The following is an 11,363-nucleotide window of genomic DNA, read 5'->3' as shown; positions in this document are numbered from 1 at the left end:
TAATAAAGAGTTTTTATCGAGCAATGAAGACTTGATGCGTTTACTGTACTGGTAGTAGTTTCAGGGGGTCCAGCGATTCTTAGGAACGAAATTGAAAGTCTTTTCCAGGCTTTCCAGGTTAAGAAGTCAAGTTTTTCTAGGTCTCTTTTTCGAATCATAAATCGAAACATAAGTAAGAAATTTTTTAATTTTTTGGGGGCATAAGTCGTTTTTGAAATCCTTAAAATCTTTGAAATCTTTTGTATTAATTTGAAATTATTTAAATATTTTTAATCTGTATAAAATCTTTTGAAATCTTAGAAATCTGGTATATCTTTTTCAAAACCTTTGAAATCTTTAAAATCCATTGAAAGTTTTAAAATCTTTGGAAATTTTCGTGAAATATTTGCACAATTTTTCATAAATCTTTGTTTTTGAAATCTTTTTTATTCTTTGAAATAATTGAATTGTTTGAAATCTCAGGGAAATTAGATTAAGTCTTCTTAAATTTGTTGAAACCTTTTCAAATCAATTAAAATCTTCGAAGTGTTTCAAAATCATTGAAATCTGATGTACTGTATTCCTTTTTCAAATTTTTTAAATCCTTTAAATCATTAAAATCTAGTTTACTGTACCCTGTTAGAAATGTTTGGAATTCTTGTATTCTTTTGAAATCTTTAGGGAAATTTTATAAAATCTTTGAAATATTTATGAAATCCTTCTGAAACATTTTTCATTCATTTCAAATCATTAAACTATTTTTAATCTGTATAAAATCTTGAAAATCGTTGGAAATATGCAAAAAATTTTAAATATAGGGTACATGCCTTTTTTGAATTTTTGAAATAAGTTGAACGTCACCAAAAAATCATAGTTTAACATTCTATAATCTTGATAAATAAAAAACTTTTCAGTAGGAAAATTTCTTCTAAACCAGATATTTTATTCATAATAGACTACAAGATAGAAATTACTTTTCGCATTTCAATAAATTAACTGTTTTAAAAGAAAAAAATGTAATTCAAGGTTCTCGTGAAAAAATCGAGGAAATTCACAGCTTATCCATGTTTTCAAGGTCACTGGACACCCTGCAGGTTTATTTTATTTTTTATGCTTAATTAAATAGAACATTTTTAATTTTATTTGTAAGTACCAGGTTTAGAACCCCCTTTTCATTTTAAAAGATAAGACTGCGATTCTTCAATTAGCAAAATTTCAAAGATCACAGTGCAAAAGGAACTGAAGAAAGGGAAAATACGATATTTTTCACAACAGAGGGAGGGGATAGGGGCAATAATTTAATTTAATATTATCATCATAATAAAAAGGAGGTTTTTCAAGTTTAAATCACGTACCTGATTAAAATCCGAAAAAACTAGTTATTTTTATAATGGAATCATCGTGAACGCATCAAATCATTGATTATCATTATTAATTAAATCGTGATCCTTATAAGTATAATTAAATATTTCGTTAGAAGATTTGTCATTTTATCCTTACTACAATGAATATTTTGAATCTAGATTGTAAACGGCCCTATTCAATGCCCTTAAATTCAAATTTAAAACAGATTAAATGCCTAAAATATTTTACATTTCAAATTTGTTTATTTATATAGTGTCAGCGAAAAAATATTTTAGCTTTAAAGTTTGATTTCAATTCTACATAGTTTAGTTTGTGATCGGTCAAATAAAAACGGTAAATTTGGTATAGTAGTATTTACATACAAAATTTAAGGCTGCTTATCGCTCCTATACTTTGAAATGCAAGTGGCTCAATTTGGAATCCTCGACTTTAAATTGTTCCAGTTCGAACATTCAACTTTGCAGTTTATCAAACTTGAATATTCCACTTTTTATTTATTTAACTTTGCACGTTTCAAATAAAAAGTGTTCAGCTTCTAACACTACTTCCTAAGATTAATATTTATTTTTTAACTGTTCGAATTTGATATTGAATAAAAGATAACTTCTGTCAACGATTTTTACATTTTCAACATATTTTGAATTTTTTAAGCTTCAAGTTTTTTTTTTTTTTAGTTTCTGTGCATGTTCTAGTTTTAAATAGAATAATTACGTAAATGTAAAACGGAAAAAAGGTTTTTATGGGTTTTTTGTACATTTAATAATTTCAGAGAATTTTCTATGTAATTGCAATGTTATAATTTCAAATAGCATATGTTTAAAAAGAATAGAGGAAGTTCTTCTAAAATAGAGGAAAAGGTATTTACTGTAATTCCTTAAATTTAAGACTCTTAAAAGTTAAAGCAAAACATCTCAAGTTTCTACTTTTAATATTTCGGACATAAAAAGGAACTTGAAATTTAATTTTTTAAATGCGAAACGTAAATGTATTTGTATACAAATATGAGATTTTTAAAAGGAAAAGCAAATCAAACTGTAAAAAAATAATTAGTAACAGATTTCATCTCGGATAGTCCCTTAAATTTGGAAAAATTCCTAGTTATTTGCTGGTATTTCAACATTTTTACCAGTCGCTCTAAACAGAAGGCTTCTCATTAAATAAATAACTGGGGTTCGAGCAGCAGTTTAGTGGTTCGAATTCAGGAAAAATACGGACATTTTGGACAAAAGGAGAATTTTAAAAAGCATTTTTTTTAATGATTTCATGTATCACTGGTATTCAATGATTACTAATTTTTGTTTTTGTTTTACAATTATAAAAATTCAGAACATTTTCACTCCAGTTTATTTTATTTTCTGTTTAAGATTTCTAACGTTTTGCAACTTTTTTTAATATTTATGAAGTGTGTACTTATGAATAAGTGAAATACAAAATACAAAATAAAAATAAACTGGAAGGTTTTTTCCTTTTATATCTAAAAATAGAATGAAAATAACATTACAAGAATTTTATTTGTCAAAAAACGAAGAAATCGGTTACACTATCTTACTTATAAACTGAAAAAGCTTGGTAGTTAACACGGTTTTCATGCTTTTGAATATTTCAAATTTAAATTATGTTTTTTAAGCCAAACATTTTAACCAAAACTCAACTTTTTTCCTCTTCAAAGTATCTTTTTAGATAAATACTCATCGATTGCCGTCTCTTTTTTAATGACAGGTAATTATTCCGAAATTTTTAAAATCAAAAATTTGCTATTAGTAATGCAAATTATAACCGAACTTCTAAGGTTATTTATTATCGACTAATTTATCGTTTTTTTTCTAAAGCTTCCAAAATTCCTTTGCCATTTATTAGTTTCCTGACTCAGCAGCCACTGTAATTAAATTTATTATTTATCATTGAACAAATTTTCTGAAAATCCTTCTTTGTAAAGACAGGAAAATTTTTTATTTTATATGAACACTATCCTCGGTGGGGCTGTACCAAGTTTAAATGCATGTTACCAGTAAATAAATGTTTTTTCTTTTTCATGCTAATATCGCATCCCACGAATACTTTAAGATGAAAGCGAAAATTACAGATCGATCCGATACTTTGAAAAAAATGTATATTTAATTACGAAGAAATAAAGAAATTTTCATAAGACTATATGTTAAATATCAGTTAAAATGATCTTTAACGCTTGTCGAGGTTGTACACCCCCCCCCCCCCCCCCCCCCCCCTCCACCCGCCGATTTTTCAATTTTTATCTTAAAATGTTCTTGAATTAACAGACAACGAAATTAAATAAAAAAATCTATTACAAAAAACTGTTAACAAAAATTTACTATAAAATCTATGAAAACTTAATTTCTTAGTAATTAAATACAAAAATCGCGTTTTTTTAATATCACTCCTGAAATAATTTTCATTTTTATCTTGATATATGTAAGGTGACATGCAACCACATGTGATAAAAAAAAATATTTATAAAAAAGTTAGCAAATATTTCCCATATAATCTAATGAAAATGTCTTCATTTCTTGGTAGTTAATTATTTTAATCTTTAAATGTTGGTGGGATACTATATTACAATACAGCATTAAAAATTCCAATTACCTGGAATTTTGATCTAAACATTGATTTAACCGCTCCGTGTATCATATAAGGAATTTAATTTTTCATAACCAGTTTTCCCGTTTTATCAAAAATCGGTCACATATGTGATGTGACTTTCAAACAATGTGATCAATGTTAAGAATTTTTTTTTAAGTCTTGTAGAATTCGACACGAGACACTTTTTTTTAAACACTATTCTCCACGACTACTTCAGACAAAAAAGAGAAAAGAACAAAGTATACTTTTTGCAGTATTCTCGAAAAAAGTTCATGGAGAGAAATGTTTCAAAAGTGCATCTTTTCGAGATCGATAATTTCTAACAGAAATTTTTCACTGTATGCCTAATATTTTTTCAATTCGAAATTAGCCATTTTTGAAATAAGCATTTGTTTTGAGCATCTCCAAATAAAAAGTTGCATAACAAGCAAATGGGATTGTGTTTTACGGTAATGCGGTTTCAAAACGAATTCCGCAAAATATACTGTCCATCATAGGACTACACTTATATCCTCCGGAACTGAATCGCAGTAGCTACATTTTAAGATTATTCAACGAAATCGGAATTTTTCAGGCACGAAAAAACATTGTGTAAAATTAAAATCACCATTAAAAGATCAAAGGAAAATCTACTCCCGGACTGAAGTACATCTGAACTGAGTTCAAGAACGTATTATTAGAAAAAGTTATCCAGTTTCGAGGAAACAGATGTGGAAGTTGACAATCTCAAAGTCACACTAATCTAAAATTTAATCAGACTCTGCTATGGATTGCCATAGGAATGCCATTTTCGGTTGAAATAAAAAGTAAAAATTTACTTCACCAAATTTCATACAATTTCAGAGAAAAATCACCAATGCTTTCCTCACAGGTTAGGTTTGTAAACACTTATTTTATGTATCGTACAGTAAAACATTTTTATTTATAAACTTAACCGAAATGGAACAAATTTACGAGTTTTGTCTGATATATGGCAAAGTGACAGATGAATTAGCCGAAATGCAGATACATATGCACTGCGATTGAACTTGGAATGGCAGTACAGATGGGCGTAAAATTTCACCCTCCACAAACCGAGATTTACTTACGTACGTGAAAGTGGAGCTGGCAAGGGATGAAATGTTGTAGCGAATTTGGAGTTGCCGATCAAAAATGCATTCTGTAAATTAGATCTGATTGATTGTACTGGTAGAAATGCATTTTCTCACCCCAACTCTTGATCCCGGCCTGGGGATCAATAATATTTGAAAACAAGTAACCTAACCTATTCGACTCGGGTGAACTCCGGTGTATTCGCGAAAGGTCGGTGGTTCGCGACTTAGATCTCTCATTATACGCTACGCGTTTGCATTCAATAATTCCGGGATCAAAGGGAGAGTTGAGAACACACATTTGCACACATTCAGGAAAACACGTCACTGCGTGACAATGCGTGCCCTTACTTGTGTTGGTTGCAAGTACCTCTCGGGGTGGCAGGTACCAAACGCCGCAAGTGACGCAAGTGTAGCAAGGGAGAAGAAAAGGGGATACAAAATGAAACACACGCACCAGTGAATAGGGGTTCAAGGGAAGGGACTTAATATGTGGAACGTGGAACGCGGAGCAAGTTAGATCGCGAGAGCAATTAGAGGGTATTATCCCGATACACTGCTGACCCTCCCCGCTTCGATCTTCTCCGCTAATACTGTAGATATAGAATAGAAAGCTGGCGGTTCCACGTGCAGATATACGCACCTGGCCAAGTTAAGGGTGGGTTTTTCGAGCACCGATAGAGACTTTATGCCACTTTTTAACGTTATGCAAAATAATTCAATTTTCGCTGGCCCCGAGATTTAGAGTTTAAAATAATGCTAATTAAAAATAAAGTTACTATTTACTTATTGATAATACCTACTTATTAGGGTGGTCGACATAATTAATTTTTTTATCCCACCCCTTCATTTTGTGTAATTTGGTGAACAAACATTTTCGAATTTTTTTAGATTTGAAAGAAAAATGTTCAGAAGTAGGGCACGATTTTTAAAGTATTCCAAAGCTTTAAAAATTCAATAAATCCTTTAGTTGTATAAAGAATCATAAAAGCTTTACAGAGGTAATGTGAGAAATTCCCTGTTAGAACATTTGAAGAATTTCATCTATTGTTAGTAATTTTTATGAAAATTCTAGTACCCGTTTCCGAGGGGTTGAAAAAAAAACCGCTAAAAGTCCGGCAGATATAAAAATGGGATATTCCTTAATTTTCGCGAAATAATAAAAAACGTATGGCAAAACGATGCACACGATGGACAAAACCATATAAACAATGGAAGTACAATAGACGAATATTATACTCGTATGTACGGGCTTCAGAGTTCAGATTCTCGAGCGCATTTGCTCGGTCATTGTAAGCTATCTATAAAAAAAAATTTAATCAAAGAAGGATTTTTTTTCAAAAAATGAGTTTAAAAATTTGTTTTTGAAAAATACAAAAAGTTTTTTAAAAAGTTTCCTAAACTGCCTCTTATTATGAATAATCAATAAAAATCAATGTCATTAAAAACACATAAGAGAAGGGATACTAGAATTTTCATCACCACGAAGCCTAAAATTTTATTTTAATAAATAAATTTACCCTCAATATCGCCAAAACTCACCTCTTAAGACACTAACGTACGTAATTCTTAAAAGGCTTTTCTGAATTTTATGAAATGGAAATTAAAATTTTAAGCGTAAATTATGCAAAAAGTTTACTATGTAATTACGGAAAAAATTTTCTTAAAATAAACATTTTCATTCTTAATAATTCATAGAAAATTACATTTTTTTCGAAACTTCTTATTTAAATTTATTATACATCAAAACAATACCTCAAAATAAATATTTTTCCCCTATCATGCCTAATAATTGATAAAAAATTACATTTTCATTCTTCAAAACTGTTTAGTTATCCTCAAGTATATTGAAATAAAAAGTTCTGAAGAAAGAAACTAATTTTTTAGGAATTATTAAGAGCGAAATGGGAAAAACGTTTATTTTAAGGGCTTATCCATACTTGTATACCAAAAATTGTTATATAAATAAATTTACGCTTAAAATGTTCATTTTAATTTCATAAAATTCGGAAAACACTTGAAAATTACATTATACTGTCTTAAGGGGTGAGTTTTGGCAAATTTAGGGGTGAATTGATTCATTAAATCTTTAGTATACGTGTTTTCGACTCGAAAATTTCACATGACCTGTATTAATCTTTTACGCTGCTTTATGCAACTCAAGGATTTATTGAATTTTTTACGCTTTGGGATACTTTAACGGTCGTGCCTTACTTCTAAACATTTTTTTTAAATCTCAATAAAGTAGGAAATTTTCTTTACCCAAATGAACCAAAATAAGAGGGTGAGACTTCAAAATACAAAAAAATGTATGAACTACCCTACTACTTATATATAATAATCTATAATTTGGAATTCAACAATTAAATACAACCAATTTCAAGTCTACTAATTCATAGAGATCACTGCGGTTCAATAGTTCAATTTCAAGTAAAAAACGGAATTTTGTTCGAAAAACAAAAATCTGCCTGCTGCGCGGGAACATTGTAATCACGCTTTGTACACGAAGTACGCTTCACTCGAAACTTTGGGCGCGCGACTGTTAGTTCTCGCACTGTGCGCTGGATAATGTATTTACCTCGCGCTACGCGCTCGGACGTTATATTTCCCCGCATTTGTGCACAGACCTTTTAAAACTAATGGTCAAAGCATGAACAACTGTAATTTTATGATTGTGAACTCTCTCTTGTTAAAACTCCTTCGACTTTAACGAACACATTCTCGTCATATATGTCGTGCTTCGCACTATATTTTGTCCAAAATCTCCATTTTTCTGCAAAATTTTCAACACTATTATATCAAATGTATATTATTTATTTCTGTACCACAGGCAGGTACTGCTTATTCAGATGTAAAATAATGTAGAAATTTTTTGCTTTTCATGATTAGTTTAATTTCTGCACTAAATTTTATTCTCAGCTACCCTGAAAAATCTATCATTTCAATACATTTATATTATTACAATTCAGAATATAGATTGTTATTGAAAAATAAGTATTTTCATGATCTTGTTTTTATAACTATAAAAAATTGCACATCCTATAAACAAAACAATTTATTATTAGAAACTCTTTATGGCATATGGGTATATCTTGAATAGGGAACGAAAGTGAATTCTAACAGCAGCACGTTTTCTTTAGCAAGTTTTCTAGTAACTTTGGTTTAAACATTTTTTTGTAACTAGCTTTAAAAAATCCGTTGGAAATTAAAAAATGCTCATGTTCGAAATTAATCAAATGTGTCTTTAACGGTAAATACATAGATGATTTCTTTTTCTTATCAAGTTATTTCTACTGTATTCTTTTCAAAAGTATTTTCCTAACTAAACTAGAAATAAATTATTTGAAAACAACCAAAAATTACTGTTTGAAAAACCTAATTTTTATGTTTTTGTTTCTTAAGACTTTTCAACCGTTTTACGTAATTTACTGCATATGTTATTTGAAAAGTATTAAAAATTAATCACAATTCCTATTTATTTTTCACAGACTTTACAGTCTTCCCTCTTGCCTTCTTTATCCCCTTTTCTCGTTTTTTCTACTTAATTGCGAACTGAATTAATAGTGCCCAATATGGAACTCCAAATATTTTTGGTCAAGAATTCATTTGTCGACAGATAGGTTTTATTATTTAGTCGAAAATTTAATTATTATCAAGAATTAAATTTTTTTAAATACAACTATTTCGTTGAAAATTAAGTTTGTCTTGAAAATGTATGATTTGGGTTGAAAATTCAACTGTTCTGTAAAAAAGTCGTAGTTTTGACTACAAATTCCACAATTTGATTTCCATTTTTTTTTTATTCCCTGACTGACAAATTTTTTTTTTGTTGAAAATTCAACTATTTTGATGAAAATTCGTCTTTTTCGCTTAAAAATTCAAGAATTTAGTTGAAAATTAAATTTGCCTTGAAAAGTATTGATTTTCGATTGAAAATTCATCTCTTTTGGTATGAACATGATTTTTTTTTTGTTTAAAAATGAAACTGCTTGGTTGAAAATTCGTCTTCTTAGATGAATTTAACTATATGTTTAAAATTATAATATTTTGTGTAACAATTATCAAATATTACATCAAACTTTTTGGTTGAAAATTAACATGTTCGTGTAAAGAATTTGACTGTTTTTTAGAAAATTCGTTTTTTGGCTTGAAAATTCCACTTTGGTTGAAACTTGCTTGCTTGACTGAAAAATCTTTCTTTATTAAGAACTAATTTCTTTGGTTAAATATTTAAATATTCTGTTAATTTTTTTTTCAAAATTAAATTTTTTGTTGAAAATTCATATTTTTGCTTGGAAAATCCAAATGTTTTATACAAAATTCGTCTTTTTGGCTTGAAAATACAATTTGGTTGAAAAATCAACTATTTTGCTGGCAGTCATCTTTTTTGGTTAAACTTAATTGGTTTTTATTTAACATCATTTTTTTAAATTTAACTACTTAGTTAAAAGTTGAACTGCGGGTATCTTGTTAAAAATTCGTCTTTTTAATTAAACATTCATAATTTTAGTTAAAAACTCATCTGTTTTGCTTGACAATTGGTGTAGGAAATATTTGCAATAGGTATCATCAAAAATAATTTCTTTCACAGTTAGTCTCGATACAAAGAATCTTTTTTTTTACATTAGCTTTGAATTATGATAATTTTAGTTAGGTATAATTCAAAAATGAATGTTGCAAGATTATAAATTATCATAACTTTATTATTCTTCAAGAAAATTTATGAATGCTATGGGCCAATAAATTTTCCTTGAAACAAGGTGTCTTTTCTATTCTTGCTTCCACTTTAAATGGTGTTAATGGTAATATTTTTATAGTAAAAAAAAGTTTTTAAATATTATAAAAGGGTATAACTTTCGCACTGTATGATAAACATGAATTAATATAAAAGTTAAATCAATTCGTCTCGAATAATTGATTCTTTAATTTTCAATAAAATGTAATAATTGTATAGGTAAATCGATTCATCTCGAGCCAAGGAATCTTTTATTTTGTTACACTATCTGAATTATGTTACTGAAAACAATTTTTAGATAAAAACCCCATTTTAAAAACATTGAAGTGCTAAACAGAAATGGAATGAATATTTGCACAAATCCTTGCGCTGTTTTGAGATATTAATAGTGAAATTACGAAAGGAATATATTAAGAAAATGGTGAATTTCAGTCATTTTCATGAGGGACTCCATTAAAGATCCGGAATTCGGAATGAATTTCTCTGATAAAATATGCAGTTTTTTAATTGGTGCCTTTATCCAAGAAACTTCATAAATTAGACAATTCCGAAATTAATAGCGTGTGCGTGAATAATTGAACATTACGACAATAGGGCAAAACTAGACAATTCCAAAAAAGCATTAAAGGCTATTTTTTTTAAATTTGTAGCTTTCTAACTTTATAAATGACGGAAAATAACTCATTTTTGAAGTTCATGTCTTAAAAACGAAATAAATTTAAAATTCTTAAAGCGTTCAACATTAAAGTACTTTTAATTTTTAAATATTCCAAAACTATGAAAAAAGATATTGATAACAAAAGATAATTCTCAAAAAGCTTGATATTGATACAGAGTAAATTAACTGATGATACCAAGTTACGAAAATTCTTGACAATTGCCTAAGTTAATTGAAATCGGTTATTTTTCTCAGAAATCAACTCCGAACTTATTCGCCTGTAAGGAGTTTTTTTAAAGTGCAATGCAAATTGGAAATTCTACTTTGTTGCCTATGTACGTCCAAAGTTCCGAGCAATGAGTATTCCTAGTTCGATAAAACGTAGTCACTAAAGTGTAAAGTCAGAACTCAAAGAATCAGAGGAACACTTTGACACTAGGGTGTTGCCCAGGAAACAGGTACAGCTTCCCTTGGCACAGAAAATATTGCAAAAAAAATTTCCACGGATAGTAAAAGTACAAAAGATTTCACGGCAGGTGAACATAAAAAGATACAATGAATAAAACTTCTAATGATAGAAAACACATAAAAAATGCAAAGTTCAGTCAAAAAATGATATCTTAATATTTAGAAAATAGTTTAGAATATTATAAAATCTACTAGGGTAGCTTTACGTATTGAATAGTGACTAATAATGTTTCCGAATATTATACTGTCATCCAATAATTATATACTTTTTATTATGCTTGTATCATCTTACCTTTTAAATAATAAGAAAGCTCTTTATTGTTTTCTACGTCTCTGGCTTAGCAAATCCATATTCATTAAGCTCTCTTTTGACAATTTTCTGAAAAAATGAAAATATAAATATATTTGTAATATAAACCAATCAATGTTATAACGATAAATTAATTAGATCATACAGTTGAACTTTTAC

General features: G+C 28.6%; 1 protein-coding gene across 9 annotated transcripts in view; it reads right to left on the bottom strand.

The window, feature by feature from the left end:
- LOC117177199 (DNA-binding protein RFX2) overlaps window positions 1-11,363 on the bottom strand; it is a 37,783-nt gene that overhangs the window by 19,380 nt on the left and 7,040 nt on the right. For all 9 annotated transcript variants that reach the window (XM_033367732.1, XM_033367733.1, XM_033367734.1 and 6 more), the window contains exon 2: window positions 11,187-11,273. The gene's annotated coding sequence lies outside the window, so the exon portion shown is untranslated. The remainder of the gene's footprint in view (window positions 1-11,186; window positions 11,274-11,363) is intronic.

The sequence above is a fragment of the Belonocnema kinseyi genome, chromosome 7, assembly GCF_010883055.1.
Source record: "Belonocnema kinseyi isolate 2016_QV_RU_SX_M_011 chromosome 7, B_treatae_v1, whole genome shotgun sequence".
NCBI classification, from domain to species: domain Eukaryota; kingdom Metazoa; phylum Arthropoda; class Insecta; order Hymenoptera; family Cynipidae; genus Belonocnema; species Belonocnema kinseyi.
The sequence above is the reverse complement of the archived record's forward strand: the minus strand, read 5'-3'. Positions and strand labels throughout refer to the sequence as shown.